This window comes from Scyliorhinus canicula, chromosome 19, assembly GCF_902713615.1.
Source record: "Scyliorhinus canicula chromosome 19, sScyCan1.1, whole genome shotgun sequence".
Classification (NCBI taxonomy): Eukaryota; Metazoa; Chordata; class Chondrichthyes; order Carcharhiniformes; family Scyliorhinidae; genus Scyliorhinus; species Scyliorhinus canicula.
Genome location: NC_052164.1, coordinates 94,271,468 through 94,298,578, shown reverse-complemented (window position 1 = coordinate 94,298,578; position 27,111 = coordinate 94,271,468).

Genomic DNA, 27,111 nt, shown 5'->3' with positions numbered 1-27,111 from the left:
GCACAGAAATAACCATGCTGTCTAAGTTGTGATGTCCTTTAGGAACTTGCCACCCATACACACAACTCCACATATCTATAGTTGTCTCCTAATGCCTCCAGGTAAGTGGAGATCAGCAATATATACTATTGCCGGCATGGTGGCGCAGTGGTTAGCACTGCTGCCTCACAACGCCAGGGATCCAGGTTTGATTCAAACCTTGGGCGGCTGTCTGTAGAGTTTGCACATTCTCCCCGTGTCTGCATGGGCTACCTTCAGGTGCTCTGGTTTCCTCCCACAGTCCAAAGATGTCCAGGTTAGTTGGATTGGCCATGCTAAATTGCCCCTTAGTGTCCAATGTTTAGATTGGGACCACAGGGTTGCCAGGATAAGGGCAGTGGACCAACGTAGGATGCTCACGCGGAGGGTTGGTGCAGACACAATGGGCCAAATGGCCTCCTTCTGCACTGTAAGGATTCTATGGATACTACCTTAGCAGCACCACACATTCCATATACAAAAAATACTTTACTAATTTACTTACCTTTAAGAAAGCATACTGGTATATTATTGCCAGCATGTAGAACCATAGAATTAACTACAGGTTAAAATGATTTCATTTCATTTCAGAAAAATGTTTCACCAAGATTTTTTCAGTTTCTTTACAAATATGTGTAGCTTGATTATTATCTAATTGCAATCACTTTCCCATCCCATACCGGCCGCTCCGAACAGGTGCCGGAATGTGGCGACTAGGGGCTTTTCACAGTAACTTCATTGAAGCCTACTTGTGACAATAAGCGATTATTATTATTATTATTATTATTAATGTCATTGTGATTTTTTTTAAGTTGTGTAACATATTTACCAAGATCCAGATGAGTCCCCATAAAAAACCAATATAACTTACTTTTGTTTCCATTGGGAAACGAGAATCGTAGAACCCCCAACAGTGCAGAAAGAGACCATTTGGCCCATCGAGACTGCACAGACCCTCCAAAAGTGTACCCTACCTAGGCCCATTCCCCTGCCCTATCCCCGTAACCACACCTAATCTTTGGACACTAAAGGGCAATTTAGCATCGCCAATCCAACTAACCAGCAGATATTTGGACTGTGGGAGGAAACCAGAGCACCCGGAGGAAACCCACGTGGACTCGGGGAGAATGTGCAAACTCCACACAGACAGCCACCCAAGGTCAAAATTGAACCCGGGTCCCTGGCGCTCGGAGGCAGCAATGCTAACCCCTGGGCCAATGTGTTGCCTCATGATACACTTTTTTATTTCATCATAGATCATCATAGAATTTACAGTACAGAAGGAGGCCATTCGGCCCATCGAGTCTGCACCAGCCCTGACAAAGAGCGTCCCATTGAAGCCCACGTATCTACCCTGTCCCCGTAACCCAGTAACCCCCACTTAACATTTTTTGGACACTAAGGGCAGTTCAGCATGGCCAATCCACCTAACCCGCACATCTTTGGACTGTGGGAGGAAACCGGAGCACCCGCAGGAAACCCACGCAGACGCGGGGAGAACGTGCAGACGCCGCACAGACAGTGACTCAGCCGGGATTCGAACTTGGGACCCTGGAACTGTGCAGCAACTGTGCTAACCACTGTGCTACCATGCTGCCCTTATTGGTTATTTAATTTCATGGTTAAAATGAGCAGATATTGCTGAACCTTATTTCAAGAAAACAGAAATTTTTACCAATTTAATTAATTTTGGTCTGCTCTTGGAGAGTAGAGACAACCCTGGTAACTATAGACCAGTGAATCTTAGTTCTGTTGTGGGCAAAGTCTTGGAAAGGATTATAAGAGATAGGATTTCTCATCATCTAGAAAGGAATAATTTGATTAGAGATAGTCAACACGGTTTTGTGAAGGTTAGGTCGTGCCTCACAAACCTTATTGACTTCTTTGCAAAGGTGACCAAACAGGTGGACGAGGGTATAGCAGTTGATGTGGTGTATATGGATTTCAGTAAAGCATTTGGTAAGGTTCCCCACGGTAGGCTATTGCAGAAAATATGGAGGCATGGGATTGAGGGTGATTTAGCGGTTTGGATCAGAAATTGGCTAGCTGTAAGAAGACAGAGGGTGGTGTTGATGGGAAATGTTCAGCCTGGAGTTCAGTTACTAGTGGTGTACCAAAAGGATCTGTTTTGGGGCCACTGCTGTTTGTTATTTTTATAAATGACGTGGAAGAGGGCACAGAAGGATGGGTGAGTAAATTTGCAGATGACACTAAAGTCGGTGGAGTTGTGGACAGTGCGGAAGGATGTTGCAGGTTACAGCGGGACATAGATAAGCTGCAGAGCTGGCTGAGAAGTGGCAAATGGAGTTTAATGCATAAAAGTGTGAGGTGATTCATTTTGGAAGGAGTAACAGGAATACAGAGTACTGGGCTAATGGTAAGATTCTTGGTAGTGTGGGTGAGCAGAGAGATCTCGGTGTCCATGTACATAGATCTCTGAAAGTTGCCACCCAGGTTGATAGGGTTGTTAAGAAGGTATACGGCATGTTAGCTTTTATTGGTAGAGGGATTGAGTTTCGGAGCCATGAGGTCATGTTGCAGTTGTACAAAACTCTGGTGCGGCCGCATTTGGAGTATGGCGTGCAGTTCTGGTCGCCACATTATAGGAAGGATGTGGAAGCATTGGAAAGGGTACAGAGGAGATTTACCAGGATGTTGCCTGGTATGGAGGGAAGATCTTATGAGGAAAGGCTGAGGGACTTAAGGCTGTTTTCATTAGAGAGAAGAAGGTTAAGAGGTGACTTAATAGAGCCATACAAGATGATCAAAGGATTAGATAGGGTGGACAGTGAGAGCCTTTTTCCTCAGATGGTGATGGCTAGCACGAGGGGACATAGCTTTAAATTGAGGGGAGATAGATATAGGACAGATATCAGAGGTAGGTTCTTTACTCAGAGAGTAGTAGGAGTGTGAAATGCCCTGCCTGCAACAGTAGTGGACTCGCCAACATTAAGGGCATTTAAATGGTCATTGGATAAACATATGGATGATAATGGAATCGTGTAGTTGGGCTTTAGATTGGTTTCACAGGTCGGCGCAACATCGAGGGCCGAAAGGCCTGTACTGCGCTGCAATGTTCTATTGTTCTATTGTTCTAAGGGCTGGTTTAGCTCAGTGGACTAGACAGCTAGTTTATAATGCAGAACAAGGCCAGCAGTGTGGGTTCAATTCCCGTACCAGCTTGCCCGAATAGGCGCCGGAATGTGGCGATTAGGGGCTTTTCACAGTAACTTCATACTTGTGCAAATAAAAGTTTATTATTATTATTATCACATTTCTTGTGGCAACATGGCTTTTGTTGGACGCATGCTGCACAAGTATGTCTGAGTTGTGCACCAGACCCATGAGCCATACTGTCAAAATTCATCCTGTGTTGCCCAGTAACCAACCTTTGGACCCAGATGTTGATGGAGCTGCCACAGAATTGTTGGGATCATGACTGCTGCCTGGATACCAGACCTTGACCTGCGTTATGGGCTGTGTACAGTTGCATTTCAGCTGGATGTTGAGGAAGTGGGACACCTCTCAGTTGCTCTACATCTCAGAGAGTGAAATGAATCCAGCTGCCTTGGAATGCAGAGTGTGAGTGATCTCTCCCCGTATAATGGCAAAGTTGCACTTGTAGCACCAAGAAAGCAGGTGCTGGGTCACATTGTGCAATTTCTATCTTTTAATCCATGAAGTTCTTTTCCTTCACACCTTCTTTAGGCCAGCGCGTGACAATTTCTGCTTCTTACCTAAAAGGTCAAGTAGCCAAAGCTGTCAGAGCGAGACAAATTCCATGTGCAAGATTTTCTATCATGACAATAGAGGCACCAAAACTAGAATGATCGTTAAAAACAAGTAGGAATTGAACCTGGGACAGCAGGGAAGACAGAGTACCACAAATGCCTTTCTTAACCTTTTCATTTACCTGTCTTCTGTTTTAGTTTTTTAAAATCTTTATTAGTGTCACAAGTAAGCTTACGTTAACACTGCAATCAAATTACTGTGAAAAGCCCCTAGTCGCCACACTCCAACCTCTGTTCGGGTACACTGAGGGAGAATTCAGAATGTCCAATTCACTGAAATGCACATCTTTTGGGACTTGTGGGAGGAAACCAAAACACCCAGAGGAAACCCACCCAGACACAGGGAGAATGTGCAGACTCCGCACAGTCAGTGACCCAAGCCGGGAATCGAACCCGGGTCCTTGGCGCTGTGAAGCAACAGTTCTCCACTCCTCCATTCCCCGTTAACAATTGGTTTCTCCTTGGCATCTGTCGGACTTGCTCTTGAATCCTTTTGCTTTCTGTCACTGGAGCAGGTATAACTCAGACAACCCATGTGTTCAGCTTTTTGATAGATGGCTTTCGTTGCTTCTGTGCATGTGAGAATAGCCCTATCTCCATAGAGATCTTAGTTTCCTCTCAGTCCCTGATAAAAGTAGGCAAGGGGAAATATAAGATTGACAAGGGCAATGTATGCACGTCCTATGCTGTGATCCTCAAGGAGGAAAGCAGGAATCTTCCACATCAAGAATCGTATGTTAATTGAATTTTACAATAGAGACAAGAGACAATCTGGTCCATCATTCCTATAGAAATCTGTGTTCCTATCCCTTGGCCCAGATAAAACTACCTATCTGCTTTGAGAAAATTGCTAATACATGTCACAGCAAGCAAAACAATGAATCGATTTTTCCCAACAAATGTTAATTTCTAGATATTCCTTTTTAATGAAAGATGAAATCTTTTTCTTACTAAAGAATGATAAGTTTACCAGCATTCTGATTGGAGTCCTACACTAAGTTACAAATCATTTTTTAAAATCTGTGTAGCTAGCGGCTGGATGACCTTTGTAAATCTTGATATTAATGGTATTTCCTGTAACTGTTTAGTGATTATACTAGATAAGGTCGCGCCATTGTTTACATTTTTGGGTTAAACATTCTGGTACATTTTTTTCCTTAATTTTGTTCAGGCGTAGGGCGAGCAGGTCTATTGCAGGTCTGGGTGTTTGTTATCGCTTTCTTGATGTTCAGTGTACAGAAATTGTACTTTGCGAGGAACGTTGACCATTCAATGTGGTAAAATGCTGCTGTTTAGTTTTTGTGTCCTTTGCGCGTGTGCTTATGCGTTTTGCTCGTTAATCCCGACTTCCAATAAAATCTTAACTTTTTTAGTGTTCATCTGTTCATTTTCTCAGCTTTGTTCACTTGTCCTTCCCCCTGCCTTTATCATTATATACGAGCAGGTAGCGTGTGTTTTTGCTCATAGTAATTGGACAGTAATGTAATATACCAAAGTATTATCCTGCTGCTTAGGCTGAGCTGGGTGTAATATGACAGTATCATTAAGATCACACTCAAGTCAGTTGGAGGCCTATTCCACTTAAACAACAAGTGTTAATTAGATAGTGTAGATTTTGCATCTGCTTTATTTTTATTTTTTAATAACTTTTCTGCAGATTGTTCTGTAACTGTAACAAAGTGAGGAACTTTGAAAAGTGATGTCTGAAATGTGACAGATTCAAACAGCTAAATATTTAGATAGGTGATCAGTGGATCCCGTCTATAATTTCTAAACTGTTGCAGGGATCCATTCTCAATTATCTTTTCTTTGTGTCAATGCACTTGCCTTCTTCCTCTCTTCCTTGCCTGATGCCATTGCTGGATGTGGTTACATGGACACCAGCCGCCGCCTTCTTCCCAGTCTGAGAGTTGCTGCTCTCTGTTCACAAGCCCAGAGAGTGAGCATTGGCCGGCTATTCAACACTTTAGGGAAGATCACCTTTTAACTCAGTCCTGTTCTCACTTCACCTGCACACGTGCACTTTCCAGTAAAGGGGGGGGGGGGGGGGGGGGGGGGGGGTGGTTGCTGAGGGTTGGGGTAGGGGGGGAGGGGGTTGCGTACAACAAAGCAAGCCCTGGTTGATTTCCTAGGCCACTGTCATTGATGCTGTTTCCAACTATTTTACAGGATCATCAATGAAATCAACTAACTAACTAATGGGAATCAAACCAAGCACCTTTGTATGTGGCTTGTGTACCTTGACTTACCGTCTTACTCATTGGCAACTCCCTTTTTGGCCTCTGGATTTAGGCTGTGTGGTGAATGTAACTTAGTAATTCACTGTATTTACCAATACCATTGTAAGCGCAGTAGCGTTATCCGACCACTAGGGGGAGTAGCTCTGGGAATGCTCAGGAGTTTGTACAGGGCTCCACCCTTGGCTCCGCCCATGACTCCTCCCCTAGACTGCTGTATAAATAACCGTGTCCAGAGCCAGCCTGCAGTTCATCGAGAGTTCAACGGGTAACAGGCTGGCTCTGTAGTAAGTAGATTAAAACCACTGTTCATATCTTAAAGCACATGTCCCGTGAATTGATGGTTCCGTCAGGCTGCATCCATACTTCCACCAGGTGAGCACTGAAAGTGTTTACTCGCCTTGTTACCTTTTTTTAAATTTCAGTGACCATTATATTGGTTTTTTTCTCCTCCTGTTCAAGTTACCCCCCAAACACCATCCCAGACAAGACAGGCATCAACCTATTATTCGTCCTTTGCGGATGCAGACCTGCAATCAATGAAGCAAATTTATTGGGCTACCCTAATTAGAAGGAAAGAATTTGCATTTAGATAGCACCTTTTATGACCTCAGGACATCCCAGAATGATTCACATTCAATTAAATAATTATGAATTATATTCCCTGCGCTAATTAAGTTAAACAAAGCAATATTCCACGGACAACATGGAGATGAAGACCAGACAATCTGTTTTAATGATATTGGTTGAGGGATACATACTGGTCAAGACACCATAGAAAACATCACTGCTGTTCCTCACTTCGAGACCTGTGATATTTTATATGTATCTGACAGAGCAGGCTTTAGTTTAACATCTCACCCAAAGGACAGCTGGTCCGGGAGTGTAGCACTCCCTCAGTATTGCACTGGAGTGTCAGCCTAGATTATATGGTCAAGCCTCATGGAATGTGACTCGAAACCCGTGACCTTCTGAGTCAGAGACAAAAATAGTACCACTGAGCCAAAACTGGCACCTTGACAATTATTGGGGCTTTGCTGGACTGGTTCAGAATTGTGGTGAGTGAGGGCGGAATTGGTAAAACAACGCTGAAGCACGTTGCATGCTCTCTCCCAAGAGATTCAGGTATAGACCCCCTACAAAACATTTGAGATAATCAACACAGGTAGTGGGACCAAAGCAAAATAGGAACCAGTGCAGCGATTGTGTCTTGGGCTCATTAGGCCTTTCGGTTTTGCTTACCGAACCCATATTACAGTTTTAGTACCTGGAGAGTGTTCCAACTTCACAGAGCCATTTGTAATGAGCAATGTATGAAAGGGAAGTATATTTTAAAAAAAATCAAAGTTAGGCACTTATTGCCCTTTGCACCCTGACACTTTTGCACCCTCTTGGTCAGTTCACCCATGTACTGCTGCATTCCTTGCCCTTTACACAGTGCTAGGTGCCCCCGACCCCCCCCCCCCCCCCCCCCCCCAAACCAGGAAAGGATTCAGAGAACAAACAGGCAGCCATCAACCCTTCAGCGGCTGCTGGCATCCAAAAATGAGGCTCTAGGTGCTCCCACGTGACATACAAGAAGAGCCGAGAGCACAAGTGAAGGGCGGTCATGATGCCACTGTCATAACGCACAAGGGCTCACAAAGTGAGACTCGCTGAATACAGGCTCCTCTTTAAAGGGGTCAGGAACCCTAAACCATATATGGCTAAATCTGTGTGTGAAGTCGGCCAGCAGCGACATATATGAGAGACCAGATGGGATCTTTTGAGCCATGTAAATAATAGTTCATAGAATTTACAGGGCAGAAAGAGGCCATTCGGCCCATTGAGTCTGCACCAGCCCTTGGAAAGAACACCCGTCGTAAGCCAGTAACCCCACCTACCTAACATTTGGACACTTCAGGGAAATTTTAGCGTGGCCAATCCACTTAACCCACACATCTTTGGACTGTGGGTGGAAACCGGAGCACCCGGAGGAAATCCACCCAGACACGGGGGGGGAAGTGCAAACTCCGCACAGACAGAGACCTAAGCCGGGAATCGAAGCTGGGGCCCTGGAGCTGTGAAGCAACTGTGCTAACCACTATGCTACCGTGCCTCCCGTTATTGTAATAAAACTTTATTTATTTCTATAACTCGGTGTGGACTCCCTTTGTTCGTCTACTAAAGTGACCTTGCTTTATCCAGGAAGGTCGATCCATTTGTGTCTAGGCCCAGAGCCAACAGTGCTCGGGTGCCGTGTTTGGCCTGATTATCAGTCCCAGTAAGTTACCATGTGAGGAATTGCAGCTCTGAACTCTCACCTTTGTGTTTCTTAGTGCAGTAAGTACACTGTTCCTTATCTGTTTTTAATGTCACATCTTATCTGTACAACACATACACACTTACATTTTAACGCATTCACATGCCATCTGAGGCAAGCTGTTTTTTCTAGGGCAAGGAGGAAGGTACCATACAATGTGAGGACCGCCAAGCAATTTATGTCAAGGTGCTATTTATAAACAGAATTCTGTTTCTTACAGGTCATCCAGAAGGGCCATGACTGCCATTTTTGGCTTTAAGCTACTAAAGGTTAACTTTATCCCGACTTCAAAACAGACAAAGGTAAACAGAAAACGAAGCACAAGTTCTGGAAATCCGAAATAAAAACAAGGCATGCTGGAAATCTGCTGAAGGTCTGTCAGCATTTGCAAAGAGAAATAAGAATGTTTCTTGTGTCTACAAACAAAATGCTCGGCTGCCTTTTCTCTTCCCAGATGTTGCTGTGTCCTGCCAAAATTTCAATGGAGCAGTGTAGTCTGGGGAAATATTTGCAACCTTGGGAGCTGATAAGAGGCTCACGGCATCCTCCCAGATGGACCAAGAGACTAAACATTCTCAGTTGGTGCCCTCTTAAATTCTTCTGTTACTCCAGTGGCCCAGTTAGTGACATGCTTGCTGGAGTCGGAATGTTGTGGTTCTAGCCTCAGTCCAGAGACTTGAGCAGGAAATCTAGGTGGCAGTAGTGAGGGAGTGCTGGCTTCAAGAGAATCCGGCTGAGGCATAGTTCAATGAGCCTAATGGCTCTCTTAAGTGTGTTAATCTGGATCTCGCCAGCGAGACGAGATTCAGATCGCGGATCTCAGGAGATCTCACGAGGCATTCCAAGCTTAGCGAAATCCCGCAAGAGGCCTCTCGCAAGCTTAACCGGCCTCGCCATGTCACCAAGTTGGGCACGACGAGGCCATTAGATCGCGCCCAATAGCTTAAAAGTGCATCAAACTGACACCTCCATACAACCTGCCAGAGAGCTGCTATCAACATTGGTTGGTGGCATCACTGGACTGGTAATCCAGCTAATGCCCTGGGGACATAGGTTCAAATCCCAACTCAGCAGATGGTGGAATTTAAATTCAATTAATGAGATCTGGAATTGAAAGTTTGTTTCAGTAAGCATGACTTTGAAACTATCATTGATTGTTGTAAAACTCCATCTGTTTCCCCAATGCCTACCTTGGTGAAGGAAATCCGCTGTCATCACCTGGCCAACATGTGATTCATAACAGTCCTCTGCAATGGCCTAGCAAACCCCTTAGTTCAAGGGATAAGCAACCAACTGCCAGCAATGCCAACTTTGCCAGCGATGCCCACATCACAGAATCACAGAATTTACAGTGCAGAAGGAGGCCATTCGGCTCAACATGTCTGCACCGACCCTTGGAAAGAGCAACCCACCCAAACCCACGCCTCCACCCAAACCCAGTAACCCCACCTAATCTTTTTGGACACTAAGGGCAATTTAGCACGGCCAATCCGCCTAACCTGCCCGTCTTTGGACTGTGGCAGAAAACCGGAGCACCCGGAGGAAACCCACGCACACACGGGGAGAACGTGCAGACTCCGCACAGACAGTGACCCAAGCCGGGAATCGAACCTGGGACCCTGGAGCTGTGAAGCAGCCATGCTCACCACTGTGCTACTATGCTGCCCACATCCCAAGAAAGAATTTAAAATGAGGGCAGTACGGTGGCGCAGAGGTTAGCACTGCTGCCTCACGGCGCCGAGGACCCGGGTTCGATCCCTGCCCCGGGTCACTGTCCATGTGAAGTTTGCACGTTCTCCCCGTGTCTGCGTGGGTCTCAGCCCCACAACCCAAAAAGATGTGCAGGGTAGGTGAATTGGCCACGCTAAACTGCCCCTTAATTGGAACAAAAACTGAATTGGGTATTTAATAGAAAAATGAAGTGGCCCCAAATTGATATCCGGCTCTCCAGAAAGCTGCCTGGGGAAGTCTTCTAGGCTTGCGGAGTTCATCAGTCTCATGGAAATGAGGCCAAGATCCAATTTCAATCGAGCTTGAACCTGCCTATTCTGACTGAGCGACCAATCCCCACACCCAGCCCACTTCAACATGTCAGTGCTAACAGACTCTTTCCCAGCATATACAAGAAAGTCAGGGAATTGTGGACCTTACTCAACACCTCATAATATCACATGAAGCCTTGCTGATTTTTTTTTCAGGTATTTTTCCCCCATAAAGCTTTGGCTGTGGCTGGGCTATGACTGGATTCCTTTATTTTGAAAGGCCCAACAAATTGACTGCTGATTGTTGTGGGTTAATATTCAAATCCATCAGGCAGATCAAATGCTGGTTCACTGCAATGTGTTCACCTGTGTCGTTATTGTTTTGCAGAAAATGTGATGCTCATTATGTGAGACTGCAGGATTGTAATCTCCACTTTAATATTCCACAATAACTACCTGGGTCTTTTTTCCTGGTATTCCTTGCGTGGGCTCTCCTATTGTGTTAAGAACCCCTCTGATGTTACCTGCAAGAGTGCCTAAAAAGGGGGCAGCACGGTGACGCAACGGTTAGCACAGCTGCCTCACGGCACCGAGGTCCCAGGTTCGATCCCGGCCCTGGGTCACTGTCCATGCGGAGTTTGCACATTCTCCCCTTGTTTGCGTGGGTATCATCCCCACAACCCAAAGATGTGCTGAGTAGGTGGATTGGCCTTGCTAAATTGCCCCTTAATTGGAAAAAATGAATTGGGTACTCTAAATTTTAAAAAAGAGTGTCTCAAAATCCCGAAGGATAATGTGAAACACTGATTTATATTTGTTTGAAATAATGTGAAGAACAAAGTACAACCCAGTAAGGAACCAGTCCAGGCATTGTATAAACAATTAATACAAAATATTTATTAAAGTAAAAGAAGAGAAAAAGCACATGGTAAAAGACTAATATACGCCATGACAGTTAAGTATATTGATAACTAAACACACCGTGTTGTCTGAAGTTACCTCTTGTTCCCAAAATACACCCACAATCCCTGAACTCACTGAGACACCCCTTTTCCCAGGCAACAGCCAATTTTACTAACTCCTACAGTCAAATCCAGCTAATAGTTACCACACAATACTGCTCAGGCGACCAAGTGTGAGAAAGCCTCTCTTCCTGGTTCAGTGATGGCACAAAACTGTGTCCTTTAGAGGAGGATCTGCCGTGGCTCCAAATTCTAGATGGAGCAGGCCTCCACGGCTCTATTCATAGATGGAAGCGGCCTGTCTGAGTGTTGGATGGAGAACTAGTCTGCATCCCCAATGAGGGTGCTCGCAGTCATACTGTTCAGCCTGTTTGATATTGGATTCGGCTGTATGCGCCTCTCAAATTCCTTGGGCGGGATTCTCTGATCCTGAAGCTGTGGGTCTGGCCCGAACCCGCGCATGCGCAGACTCAATGGCGCGATTTCCGCGCATGCGCGGTGTCTCCCTTGTCTGGGCCGGTCCCAACCCAACAAGGCGCAGGAGTACAGGCGCCGGCGTGGAAGGAAGGAGGCCGGGAGGTAGAGAGGCCGGCCCGCCGATCGGTGGGTCCCGATCGTGGGCCAGGCCACATCGGACCCTCCCCTCCCCTTCCAGGGTTGGAACCCCACCCGCAGGCCAGCCCCGGACCCTTCAACAGCGAGGTCTTGCCGGCTCAGAGCAGGTTAGAACGACGCCGGCGGGACTCTGGTATTTTGTTAATGGCCGCTCGGCCCATCTGTGCCGGTGAATCGCGGGCGCGGCCCCCCGACCAGCACCACGCCGACCACTCCGGCCCAATGCCGCCGAATCTCCACGTTTTCATCTCAAGTTCAATGTTAACCTCGTTAATTTCTAAATTCCAAACACTTGTTCGTTGGGCACGATCTAACAGGAGGAGCAGTAAATGCGGTAGAGAGCGCGATTTTCCGGGTGGGACCAGTATCTAACGTCAATTAGGATCAGAAATGATCCCCCATGGGCTTCACGCGGGAAATACCGTCTCACCAGCTGATTTGCCAGGACCGTGCCACGCAGCTCCCCTCTAACAAATGTGTCGCACAGATATAAGGAGATATTTCTTCACACAGAGTGGTGAGCCTGTGGAATTTATTACCACAGGAAGTAGTTGATGCTAAAACATTGAATATATTCAAGAGACGCTGGATATGGTACTTGGGGAGAATGGGATCAAAGGCTATGGGGAGAAAGCAGGATTAGGCTATTGAGTTGGATGATCAGCCATGATCGTGATGAATGGTGGAGCAGGCTCAAAGGGCCAAAGGGCCTCCTCCTGCTCCTATCTTCTATATATGTATCTATCTATCTATGTAACAAGGGGGAGCAGCAAATAAAGTGCTCCCTCCAAACACACTCCAGACACCATGCAGCCATTCCCACTGAGTAGACTTGCTCCATGTTTCGGTGATGAGGCACAACGCCCTCCACCGGGCCGCTCAGCCAACAAGTCGGCGGCTGATGCCGCACACCACTCTGTCCCAGCACAATACTGCGCCTGTGCCTGGCACAACCTGGTACCACAAGCACAACCAACCCATGCCCAGCAGCGGTGCCCACGGCCCACGCCGGTCGCCCACCAAAGATGACCCCCCCCCCGATTCATGAGCATGCGGCTCACAATTCCCTGCAGCAGAAGGCAGGAAAGGGCCCAGGTGGGCGGCGGGGTGCCAGACCCCAGAGAGTGGCCCAGTCACAGAGGAGCATTGCTGAGAGAGTCAACATCATTGTGCAGACAATGGGGAGCCACCAGGGCTGACAGAGCCAGATGAGGCAGAGGCCTCTGGAGCTCACCCCCTGTGAGGTACAGGCCCTCAAGATCGTGGGAACGGCTGAGAATAGAGCGGTCACCGACAGCGAGGTTGACCTACACCACAGAAGTGAGGGGCCACAGCCCCTCCACTGAGGTGACCTGTCTCAGGTGAGTTGTTCATGTCAGAAAAAAATTATCCTTCCTTCTCACTGACCACATGTCCGTTCTCTCGCAGGATCTCCATCTGATGGGGCTGGGCCATCTGGTGTTGTGCTCCTCCCCCGCCCCCCCAATAGCACACTTTATAGGGGAGCACCGAGGAGACCACCATCGTGGTAATCCCCACCCTCCACCAGCGCAGTGACAAACATCTCAGTGGGCGACGTTAGTGGACAGGCTTCTGGAGTACACTCTGGTGAACACAACACAGTTACTGATGCACATCAGTTGGAGGCAGCAACACCCAAGGGATTCAGCAGTCGGAGGTCTGCTGGATCCCAGGATTCAGCTGAGTCCCAGCCAGGTGCCGAACATCTGGGCAAGGTTATCCCAGAGTCGCTGCAGGCGCTAGAACATGGAGGTGAGATTCAGGAGGGGATGTCAGTGACACGCTGCTGAATGCATAGCCAGTTAGAGGAGTCCCAAAGGCTACGGGCGCAGGAGATGGCACCGGCGATGCGTGGCACCGAGGTCAAAACTGCTGGGGTGGCGACCGCAGTGGAAAGCCTGCAGCATGAGGGCATTCAATGGATCGATTCAGTGACCGTGGAGTGGCTAGCACCGGCGCCACGTGGAACACAATCGGTTCCAAATAGAAACGGTGCGGGATTCGCCAGGTCTTGATTGACACTCGGGAGGCTGACAAGCTGCAGCCGCATATACACACTGCACTTCCCACACACGCTCATCCCAGCCAACAAAATGGCACTGGTTGTGCTGGAGCTCGCTCATCCCACTGATAGCACCTGGGGGAGTGCCTGGGGGGGACACCCATACGACCTGTGGCCCAAAGTTCACAGAGGGCAGTCAGCATGGATGCCTTGCCGGCCACGGTAATGGTGTTCCTTGCCCGTCCACCCCGACCCCACAGCCCACCTCCTGGCAATCTATGGCGATGTTGGACACTTCCTGTACCCCCCCCCCCCCCCCCCCCCCCCCCTCTGCTAGCTTCACGGTCGCCATGCCTGATACTAGTTTTTTAATTCCAACTTTCATTAACTAACTGACTTTATATTCTCTCGCTGCCGTGTTGAGATTTTAGCTCTTGTTTCCAGATCATCAGTCCACATGTCTGGCTCAATCGTCCAGTAACCATCTTCCTTTTAGACAGTCCCTCACGATTGGGGATGATTTGCTACTGCTCCCCAGTTCCGTGGATTCTTCGATGGTTGATGAGGCCAATGTGTGATCTGCAGACTCGGCCACAGGTGGGACAGGTTGTGCTCGAAGAGTTGGGTGGACAGGTTGGTTGGAGGCTTGTGTGAATAAAGATCCAGGGGGCCCGAGAAGGTAAGTTAACTGGAGTTTTATTCAAGCTTAAGGAGACGGTTGCTATGGCACCATACGACACAATAGGTCCTGGTCGGGACTAATGGAAATGCCGGTCCTAGTCAGGCCGGTTTTAAAGTGAAAGGTAAGAAGCTGCAGCTGGGCGGGCCTCTATCCACGAGTGGGATAGCTGGTATGCTATGAATCCCAGGGGGAGATCAGAGGGCACTCAGTACAGAGCAGTCGCAGGCAGGCACAGATCTAGCTGATTAAATTGATGCGACCATCAATTCACACGAGGCGAAGAATTAAAGTGAACAGTGGCTTTAATCAGCTAGATCTATGCCTGCCTGCGACTGCTCTGTACTGAGTGCCTCCTACAGGCTGCAGACCTATATACCACCCCCAGGGGGCGGAGCCACAGGCGGAGCCCACAAGGGCATCAACATAATACAATACGATGGTGAATGGTAGCATCAATACATTCACCGCACCTTATAAGGGCTATTACAATGCTCTTCCTTTGCCACCTCAACATTGTCTTTGCATGTTTCCGCCAAAGTGTCTCAATGTGTTTGCCGCCTTCCCAAATGAACATTCTCCATTTTAGTCGGTCACAGTCTAAGGTCTCCCATGATTCGGTGGGGATGTTTGACCATTTCAGGGATGCTTAGGATGTCCCTAAAGCATTTCCACTATCCTCCTGGGAGTCTCTTGCTGCAACCAAGTTCTCAGTAGTGTAGTTATTTCGGGAGTATGTTTTCAGGAGCCCACGTGGCTCAATTGGCTGTGCTCTGGCCTCCAAAGCCTCGGTTCAAGACCCAATCCAGGGCTTGTGTTCCATGATAGTAATGTTCACCCAGATTCTTTTTTGACTCCTTTTCTGAGGCATACGCAAGCCCCATTGCTCTCTGACCCCATAAGGGTGGTTAGGTAAGCTCCAGGGTGCCACGGGTCCACGTATCATTTCCCATGTTCTGGAATCACTTCAATTTTCAGAAATCCAACCGTTGTTTGAAGGAAAGTAAGGAGCCAGATTCCGTTCTGTGCTCTAAAATTGATTGCCCTGGGAACAGTAAAACGTCTAGCCATCCAACCTCAACCTGCTGAACCCTCAGCTCATATGGTGGCTCCTAATGCGCCCAACCCCATATCTGGGGTTTCTCACCAAGTGCAACCTCCATCCCAACTTGCACATATATCCCCATTCCTTCACTGAGTAAATGCCCTGAAATTACCATGGTCCAGTGCCGTCCTGAAGTGCCTCCATTTTTTCATCCTCTATGAACTTTGCACCTTATCCATGTGTGCTAACTCTCAAAATGCTATTTTCACATATTATCCCGATGCTTGCTGAAGTAGATTGACCCCGTTTCCAGCAACGCCCTGATTTTAATATTCTCAGCCTTGTTTTTGAATTCCCATCATGGCTGAATTAGTCCCGAACTCTATTATTTCCTCCAAACCTACAATTGTCCAGAATCTCTGATCTCCTGCACTTCTGGCCACTTGCGCATTATCAGTTCCTACCCCTTCATCTTTGGAAGCTTTGCATTCAGCTACCAAAGGCCCTAAGCTCTCATCCAGCCTTTAAACAAGCGGGTCTCTCTTCCCCTCTCTCCTCCCTTCAGATATTCCTTAAAAAAATTACCTGGTTAATTATTTGCCTGCCTTAATATCTCCTCAGGTGACTCAGTGCTACCTTCTGCTTAATAACACTCTAATGAAGTAGCTTGGAAAAATTTACTGTGTCTTTTAATTTCAATGTTCTGCTGTTAATGTCATAGGAACAGAAGAACAGACCATTCAGCCCATCAAGCCTACTCCATCGTTCAATTAGATCATGGCTGATAATCGACCTCAATGCCACTTTCCCATCATCACCCTGTGTCATAATATACACATCAGTATATTACGGTGCAGACACACACTGACTGACACACTGCAAGTCCAATCAACACAGCAGCCAATCACCAGTTAGAGCACGCTCACTATAAAGCCAGAGGGCACTAGTTTTCCCGCTCATTCGGGATGCAGCCTCTGAGAAGGACAGAGCTCACAGCTTGCAGCACAGATCTTCACCATGTGCTGATAGTCTAGACTGGTCAGGATAGGCATAGGTCTTCAGTTTAATCTAACATAGTGTCGACCCACAGTGCAACAGTTCCTAGCTTAATAAAATAGTGTTGTACTATTTCAAGTGTGGGTAGCCTGTATGTGTTACTGCTAGGGTAAACGCGGTCTCCACAGATCCAGAGTACCCAACACATCACCCTGGACTTCAATTGTTCAAGGAGAAAACTTGGCATCGCAGCGTGGCCCATATCTCAAGAACAACTAAAAGTGCACCGCCAACTTGTTTGGTGTTTTTAATATTCTTACATACTTGGTTCAAATCTCCTCAAAGTCTTTGGTGTAGATTTTGACTTGCTCACAAAAAAAAACTGCCGTTCTGCCCTTGGCAAAAATCGTTTGATTTTCATTTCTGCTGATTTTAACAAAACTGAAAATTCTTCAACAGACAGCTGAACTGAAACACCAGGCTTGTGTCTCTGCTACAAGTTGACAATCTACCCCTCTTGTATCTCACTGGGTATTTCAGAATCTTGGAATTGGTTAATCCCAAAGATACTTCTTGAATTCCTCTTCTTCTTGAAAGCAGTACTTCTGCTACCCAGCCTTCAGTACCTTCACCAAGATGCTATTGTTGACGGGTGTCCATGTGAGGGCCTATTCTGATTGCCTTTAGTCAACTTCCAACTTTGTCGAGCAGAAATCACTGGATCGTGATCGGGACAGAAAACATGCCGATCAAGGGACCTTGAGGTCAATTACAGACTCGCCCTGCTGTGGCTCTAGCTAAATTAGTGCAAAACAGGGCTCCGTGGGCAGCACGGTGGCGCAGTGGGTTAGCCCTGCTGCCTCACGGCGCCGAGGTCCCAGGTTCGATCCCAGCTCTGGGTCACTGTCCTTGTGGAGTTTGCACATTCTCCCCGTGTTTGCGTGGGTTTTGCCCCCACAACCCAAAGATGTGTAGGGTAGGTGGATTGGCCACGCTAAATCGCCCTTTAATTGGAAAATATGAATTGGGTACTCTAAATTTATAAAAAAAAACAGGGATCCATACTGGAATATTCCTGGTCTGTGTGTCCCAGTGTTGCCCTGGACTCATCTACTTACCCTTGAAGGCACTCATTAATGATTTATTCAATTCTTTATTTCAGTAATTCCTGCACAGTCTCTTTAATGATTGTTTAAGGATCAGTGATGTTTTGTAATTCCATTTGGCTTTGTTGAGGTTTTTAATGGATGCAATGAAGGGAGGTAGTTATTTAATTTGTCTTGTGGTTGTGCATCGTTGGCCATGTTGGAAGCCCAAAGTGTTGTCACATTGTGGCAGAAAATGATTCATGCAATTATTTCTCGTACTGGTATCCTACATTATCAATGCCCACACTTGCTCACAAGCAGAAAGAGGAACAGCAGATTCACACTCTGTAACATTCTTTCACTATCTCCTTCTTCTGGTCCCAGCTCCGATAGAGGCCTGGTTAAAATGTGGCTTGCCTACTCTGCCAGGGCATACTGCATGCAACGGGAACTGAAAGAGGAAAAATATCTATCCATACTCATAACAAAAATTGTACATCCACCATAACTAAAAATCCAAAGATGTGCAGGTTAGGTGGAGTGGCCGTGTTAAATTGCCTATTAGTGTCCTGGGATGTACATGTTAGTTGGGGTTACGGGGATAGGGTGGGAGACTGGGCCTAGGTAGGGTGTTCATTGAGAAGGTTGGTGCATAGTCGATGGGCCAAATGGCCTCCTTCTGCACTGTCGTAATTCTATGATTCTACGACTTAAAACTAACACACAGGTAAAATCCTTGTTGCAATCTCATCTGTGGCTCAATGGGAATACCTTCACCTCTGAATCAGGAGGTTCTGGGTTCAAACCTCAATCCAGGGGTTTGGGCCAGCTCTAATGCAGTGCTGAGGGAGTGCTACACAGTTGCATCTTCCAGATGAGCTGTGAAACTGAGGCCACACCTCTTCTCAGATAGCGCTATTTTGAAGAAGCACAGGGGAGTTTCCCCTGGCATCCCACGCTTATATTTATCCGTCAGCCAACATCATTAAAAAGGATTATCTGATCATTAGCACATTTGGCCGAAGGCCCTGGGGAAATACTCAGGGGGTCCGGTAATAATAGCTTCCTTGAGAATTTGGAGGCAGCTTCGCCAACACTTCAGGTTGGGGGCAGTGTCAAGGGAAATGCCGATTCAGGGGAACCACAGATTTGAGCCGGGGAAGTGGGATGGGAATTTTTGGAAACGGGAGGAGAAGGGGATTAAGACACTAAAAGATTTGTTTCTTGGGGTCGGTTTGCAGGATTGAAGGAACTGGAAGCGAAGTATGGGCTGGAGCAGGGGGAGATGGTTAGATACATGCAGGTTCGAGATTTTGCCAGAAAGGAGATGCAGAGCTTCCAGGTGGAGCCGGCCCCCACATTGCTGGAGGAGGTGCTGACGACAGGGGGACTGGAGCAGGGGGTAGTGTTGGCGGTTTATGGGGCTATTTTAGAAGAAGAGAAGGCACCACTGGAAGGGATCAAAGCAAAGTGGGAGGAAGAGTTGGGAGAGGGTATGGAGGAAGGGTTCTGGTGTGAGGTGGTCCAGAGAGTGAACGCCTCCACCTTGTGCGTGAGTTTGGTGCTGATACAACTGAAGGTGGGGTACAGAGCACACCTCACAAGGGTGAGGATGAGCCAATTCTTTAAAGGGGTAGAAGATGTGTGTGAACACTGCAGGGGGGGGCTCCGCAAATCACGTTCATATGTTTTGGTTCTGTCCAAAGCTGGAGGATTACTGGAAGGAAGTTTTTTTAGGGTAATCTCTAAAGTGGTGCACGTGAAACTGGACCCGGGCCCTCAGGAGGCCATATTCGGGATGTCAGACTAGCCGGGGTTGGACACGGGTGTGGAGGCAGATGTTGTAGCCTTCACCTCATTGATCGCCTGAAGGCGGATCCTGATGGGATGGAGAGCAACCTCTCCACCCTGTGCCCTGGCGTGGCGGGGGGACCTGCTGGAATTCTTAACGCTTGAGAAGGTTAATTTTGAATTGAGGGGAAGTATAGAGGGGTTCTACAATTCATGGGCATTATTCATCATGCACTTTCAAGAACTGGATAACATCGAACATTCATTGGGGGGGGGGGGGCAGTTGGGAGGTTTGGGAGGAGGGGGACTGTGTGTGTTAATGGTGACTATGGGTGATCCCTAATTCCTTTTTGTAATTTCTTTACGTGAACAAGCGGGCTAATATTTGCGGTTTGGTGGGAGGATGGGATCGTTGTTACTGATATGGGGATTGACATATTCGTTACTGATTATTGTTTATTGTTGGTGGGTGTAAATTTGGGAGAAAATGTGAAAAAGGAGGAGAATAAAAATATATATTTTTTAATTAGCACATTTGGGAGCTTACTGTGCGTAAATTGGCTCTTGCATTCTCGACATCAATGACTGCAACTCAGAACGTCCTCAATCAGCTATAAGGGAAGTTCTGAGGTCACGAAAGGTTTTATTTTTAAATACATGGGGGGAAATTAATTTGGATTACGCAAATCCCCCCCCCCCCCCCCCCCAACAACCTTTTCTTTATTGACTCGGAAAACACAATTAAACACAGCAACCAAACACAAATGAACCTTTTTTTCAAAAATGATAGGCAGCCTTTTCCCTGCAGTCTCTGTGATCGTAACAGCTACGATCAAAGATTTACAAGCAGTAGCCAATCTGGAGAAATTTCTTGGAAACAAGTAATTAGCTTCCAAATGACCTTAGGATTTGCCTTTGGAGAGCACTTCCCTGAGAAGATCGGTTCGACTTTTATTTTTCAAGATTGCACTGAAGCTGAGAATGAAAATTAGTTTTAAAAATGCAGATTATACCTGGACTGCTTTCTAATGGGGCCAAAAGAACATAAGGTAAATATCATGTCATACCGGTGATAGATTTATTAATTTTCCTTATTTAACTTCATAATGGTTACAAAAAAGAACTAACTTTCAGACCAAAGCCTCTAATTCTAGTTCTATCTAATTACTGAGGTTGGAATAACATTTGTTGTGTTTCTATTAAAGATCCCATTAGCCATGTAGATGTTAGCCAAGATCCTTGGGATACTGTCACATGGTCCTCGAATCTAGCTGTACGTCACCCCCTTCGCCCAGTGAAGTTCACTGACAATCCTAAAGGTACACAAGAATAATAAACCAGATGGGTTCTCACATCTCTGGACTGAAGCAGAGCTAGAGGCTGCTGTCTATCACGTCTGTGTAATTTTGGAGTATACTTAAAACTAAATTACTAATGTTCTGGAATCGTGCGAATTGACGGCTCATTCTGTATGCCGTTTTCGTGAGTGAACGCCAGTTTATTCACAGCCATAAGAATCTGACCTGAGGCAGTAAATAAACACACAGAGTAAATCCCGATGGGACAACCAACATGCCGATCCCTGTCCAGGCCGGCCTTCATACTATGTTGTTATGCGCCCAATGGCCTCTGCCCATTAGCGGGGAAGCTCATATTAACAAAGAACAAAAAAAAAACAAAGAACAGTACAGCACAGGGACAGGCCCTTCGGGCCCCCCAAGACTAGGCCAACCGTGTGTTCTATCTGGACCAACTGCCTGTATCCACGAGTCCCACCGAGAGATCAATGAGGGTACCCCCCCCCCCCACCCCCCCCCCCCCCACCCCCCCCCACCCCCCCCACCCCCCCCCCCCCCCCACCACCACCCCCTCTCCCCCACCCTGGGGGTTATTACACTCACTAAAGGATATGCTGAAGCTCAGAAGAGAATTCCAGGCCCTCCTAAGGAAAAGGATTCCTAGTTTTCCATGTCTCCGTGCCTTTCCTCCCCATCCCCTTCACCCACCCACCAGCCACCGCAGAAAAGAAATGCGAAAATAACAAACTGACTTCGTAGCTCACGCTTCTAATTAATCCTCTTCCCTCCCGTCTGACTTGCTCAGTGAAGCCACGCTCTTCATAAAGATGCACTGCCTCGATTGGAATGATGACAAAGTGTCAGTAGATGACAAACTGGTTACAGCGCAAAGATGGAGATTTGCTATTTATAATACGATTATGTTTTTCATTGAGCAACATCAACCTCGCGCGGCAGCAGCGGCACTACATTTGCCGCTGGCGGAATCTTGAGGTCCCGCTGCTGGCAATGGGGCTTCCCATTGAATACACCCACCGCTGCCGGGAAGTCCATGGGAACACCTCGGGGGAGAGCTCCGAAGATGCCGCCATGGATGCACCACAGCAATCATCCCCACCCTCCACCAGCGCAGAGTCACGCACACCGGTGGGCAACGGTCGTGGACTGGCTTCTGGGGCACAATCTGGTGAGCACCACACAGCTGCTGAAGCACATTAGGTGGAGGCAGGAATGCCCGGGGGGGGGGGGGGGGGGGGGGGCAGCAATCGGAGGGCTGCTGGATCCCAGGACATAATTGAGTCCCAGTTGATGCTGCTCCTCTGGAACAGGTTGTCCCAGGACTCATGGAGACGATAGGGTGCGGCCGTGAGATTCAGAAGGGGATGTTAGCAACACTCCAGCAGGTCAATAGCTGATTGGAGGAGTCCCAAAGGCTATGGACGCAGGGGATAGTACCGGCAGAGCATGGCACCGAGGGCAACACTGCTCGAGTGGCAACTGCAGTGGAGGTTGGCTGCTGCCTCCCGCAGTGTTCAGGCACAATATCCATGCATCAAGGTGTGATTGGGAAATTAGCCCCATATGCTACATGGCCCACCCACCCATGGGGATCCACTTGGGATGTGTGAAGTGCTAACTTAACCAAGATTGCTAATTCCCTATTAGCAATGGCCTCCAGCTGCACAGCCAGAGGTCTCTGCAGTAAGTGGGAGTTATGGGTGGTTGGTGGGGCAGCAGATAGGGACTATGTTTGTCCCCGGAACGGGTACACATAATCCAGGGGTTGGCATGAAGCAGCCGCGCACGGTTGTCCCCCCCAACTCTGATACCCCCCACAGCCCCGATACCGCCAGCCCCCCATGGCAGCACACCCCAGTCGGGGCTGCAACCTCTCTGTTGCCCCCCACTCCCCTCTGAGCACAGAAGCAGCACCGGGGCTGTGAGCAAAGATGGCTACCCACCTCCTTGGGACCCAACAGCAGCCCTTCCGTAAAGGTCATGTTTTTCAAAAGTAGTGCTAATTGGCGCCAGCGTGACCACTCACTGGGAGGCCGCTGGATCACGGGAGGCCATTGGATATGGGGTGGCTACCGTTAATTGTATGGACATCGGGCTTAAGTGGTGATTATTGGTTTCTGGCCAGGCTACAGCGGCATCCCGATTTCGTCGATGGGAGCGGGCCGATTGCATTGCAATAGGTTTGTCGCCTGGCACAGTTCTTGTTTTTGGCCTCTCCCGCTATTCACCGGCCTCGCTGTCCTCTCGCTTGGGTGCAACGCGGGCACTGAATTGCTCCTTAAGAATCATTTGGATGGATTTGGCGGGGTGTTTTCTGCCAACCTTTTGGGTTGAGATTCAGACCCGTATTCACCCACGTGTCAGTTTTTGGGGGTGTTGGGGAGGTTCTTCCCGGTCAATCACACACTTAGAAATTTGTTCTGCAGTGGGGAACTAAACTCGCCGGCAAGACCAGCTCCTCAGAGATTGGGGCCCCCCTTTGAAAGGATGCCATGATCTTAAAGTGAGCTTGAGCGTCCCCCATTTACAGCAAAGCAAGCCCTGCTGATGTGGGCTCCGCCCCAAGCCTTGACCCCCCCCCCCCCCCCCCCCCCCCCAAGGGGCAACCTCCCCTCCCATCAATAAAAGTTAGCGTGAGCTCCCCCCCCCCGCCCCCACGCCCCCGCTCCCCAGGCATGAGGGTGATCCTGTCCCATCCATCCTCGGGTATCGGGGCTTGGCCCACCATCGCAAATGATCATACCCCCGCTACGGGGTCACGATGTACTTGGCCTTCTCCAGGTACAAAATCTCCATCTTGTCTCCCAAACATACTGAGGTACTGGGTGAAGACACAAACCTCCACCCCAGCAGAACCTGCCTCCGGGAAATCAACAAGGCGACGGGAAGAACATTCACCCCTGCACAAATCTGCAGCCCTGACTGCCAAATATAGCACCTAACTGACCGGGCTCCGGTTCAATATTCAAAATCACTGACATGATGCTAAAGAAGGAGTCGCAAAAGTTCACAAGACCAGAACAGGTGGTTGGCTGGACCCCCGGAACATCGCTCGTATCTGTCATCTACCCCCAAGAAGAACTGACTCATTCTGGATTTGGTCAGGTGCACTCTAAGCACCACTTTAAGTTGGATCAAACCCAACCTCACGCATGAAGACGTGGAGTGTTCACCCTACGAACAACCTCACTCCACACCTCTTCGCTTATGATGGGCCCCAGCTCCTCCTTCCACCTAGCCATCACCCCTTCTACGGAAACCAAATCTGCTGCGCAAAATCCGCCCATTAATGCCAGATGGGCTACCCTCCTCCCACCCCATAAGTGAAAAGACCCTCTCCATCAGAGATAGTGGGGAATGTGTGGAAGGTCCGTCGTTATAAAATTCCAAACCTGGAGATACCTGAACGAATCTGAGCCCAAGAGCCCAATCTTCACCATCAATTCCTCTAGACTGCCAAACCGCCCCTCCAGGAACAGGTCCCCCAATCTCTCAGGCCCCCTCCCTCCCCACACCCCAAATGTGGCATCCAATCTCGCTGTCTCAAACAGATGGTTAGCACAGGTAAGGGCCAGCTTCGACTTTTATTTAAATGGGAACAACCACTGGAATTGGAGTATATTGTTGGCCAGAGCGAAGCCGTCACCAGTGCCCCCAAACCAGATCCTCTGCACAACCTCGCCTCTATCTGCACCCAAGTGGACCCCGGTTCGTTACACCAACCGAAAACCTTCTCCACATTAGCTGCCTAATAATAAAACAGCAAATTTGGCAACGCTGCCCCCCTCCCCTCCCCCTCCCCCCCAAAAGCCCCTTCATACCCCCTCCAACGCCCCCCCCCCCACACCCCCACCCACCCCCCACCCCCTCCCCCCACCCCACGCTTCATACCACCCATTCACACTCCAGCGAGGGTGTGATCCAGAACGCACCGGGCGCCACGGGTCGGCTGACTTGCGCACAGCTGGGCGCCTGTCATGAAGCCTGTTCTAGCATATCCCGTGATGCTCCTGGAACAACGGAATCGCCGCCAGATGCAACGCAATGAGAAAACCGCACCAACGGCGTTTACTGGTAAAGTATTTTAAACCAGCCTGGTCCATTTGTTAATTCTCCTGACCTCTCTTTTCATTTTTACCAATGATGACCTTAACATCTATGCTACCTAGTTACAGACTCAGCAGATGTTCATGGAAATACCGAATGAAGGGAATCTTCATGTTGCAGCTTGTTGTGGTTAGAGCAATTCTTACCTTGTGAAGGGGTTTATTGTTCAGAGTGAGACACAGTTGCTCACAATTTTAAAGAATGACTCTTTCAGAGCCTCACGCCTGCAGACACTTGACATAATCTTTGGGCCAATACACGACTGATGAAGAAAAGTGGATGCTTGATCCCCAGAGGAAATTGTGTACAAAGAACAATGCTGGCACAACCCAAGGCTCCCCTCACCAATCCATGATAGACAAGCCTAACGTTGACCCAATTCGACACCCTTAGCATCATATATTTTCATTTGGGCTAGTTTAGCACAGCGGGCTAAACAGCTGGCTTATAATGCAGAACAACGTCAGCAGCGCGGGTTCAATTCCTGTACCGGCCTCCCCAAACAGGCACCGGAATGTGGTGACTAGGGGCTTTCCACAGTACCTTCACTGAATGCTGCTTGTGACAATAAGTGATTATTATTATTATCATCATAGTGTCGTCAGCCAATTCAATTCACTCCACTTGATATCAAGAAATAGCAACGGCTACAGGCCCTAACGATATTCTGACAATAGTACTGAAGACGTGTGCTCCAGAACATTCTTTGCCAAGATGTTCTAGTAAAGTGACAACACTGACATCTACCTGGAAATGTGGAAAATTGCCCAGTATGTCCTGTCCACAAAAAGCAGGACAAATCCAATCCAGCCATTACCAACCTGTCAGTCTACCCTCAATCATCAGCAAAGTGATGGAAGAAATGGTCAACAAGCAGCAATTACTCAGAAATAACCAGCACATGGATGCTCAGTTTGGATTCTACCAGGCTCATCCACCTTTTGACCTCATTACAGCCTTGGTCCAAACATGGACAAAAGAGCTGAACTCCTGGAGGTCAGGAATGAGTGACTGCCCTTGACATCAAGGCAGCTTTTGACCGAGTGTGGCATCAAGCAGCCCAAGTATAACTAAAATCAATGGGAATCAGGGGGGTACCTTCCCATTGGTTGGAGTCGTACCTGGAACAAAGGAAGATGATTGTGGTGGTTGGAGGTCAATCATCTCAGTTCCGGGACATCACTGGAGGAGTTCCTCAGGGTAGTATCCTAGGCCCAACCATCTTCAGCCCCATCAATGACCTTCCCTGCATCGTAAGGTCAGAAGTGAGGATGTTCGCTGATGACAGCACAATGTTCAGCACCATTCGCGATGCCTCAGATACTGAAGCAGTCGATGTCCAAATGCAGAAAGACCTGAATAACATTCAGGCTTGAGCTGATAGGTGCCACACAAGTGCCAGGCAATGACCGTTTGCAATAAGAGAGAATCCAACCATCTTCCACTGACATTCAATGGCATTACCATCGCTTAATCCGCCATATGATCCATGGGTTACCATTGGTCGGAAAATGAACTGGACCATATAAAAACTGTGGCTACAAGAGCAGGTCAGAAACTGGGAATTCTGTGGCGTGTAAGTCACCTCCTGACTCCACAAAGGCTTTCCACCATCTCCAGGGCACAAGTCAGGAGTGTGATGAAATGTCTTGTCCATCCACAAAATTATTTCCGATCAGTTAACATCTTTAACATACTGAGCCTGGGATTAACTGGCAGGAACTCCCCCCCCCCCCCCCCCAAAACAGGACAACCCACTTGGCTGATTGTCCCGCAAGTTCTTTGTCTGAATTGCCGTGATGACAGAGTGGTGCTTATTGTTAGATTCTGACTTGGCCCCTCTCCCTACTTTTTCATAAGTGAAGACAATATTACACAATTGTTCCATTTGAGACATTGCATCAGCGTCAGGGAGCCACGATCTGTGGGAGCATTTAATGTTTATTTAATATATTTACGGATAGTGCAGAGAATAAATACCAACGGAACTTCATTCTGAGAAGTGGAAGGGATGTAAGCAGGCACTACTTACAGTGCAGGGGAGAAAGAACAAAAATAAAAGGCATTTTAAGTGATTTGCTGAAGAGGCAAATGTGATGTGAAAAAAACCTTCTCACACAGCAAGTGGTTGGGGTCTGGAAAGCACTGCCTGAAAGTGC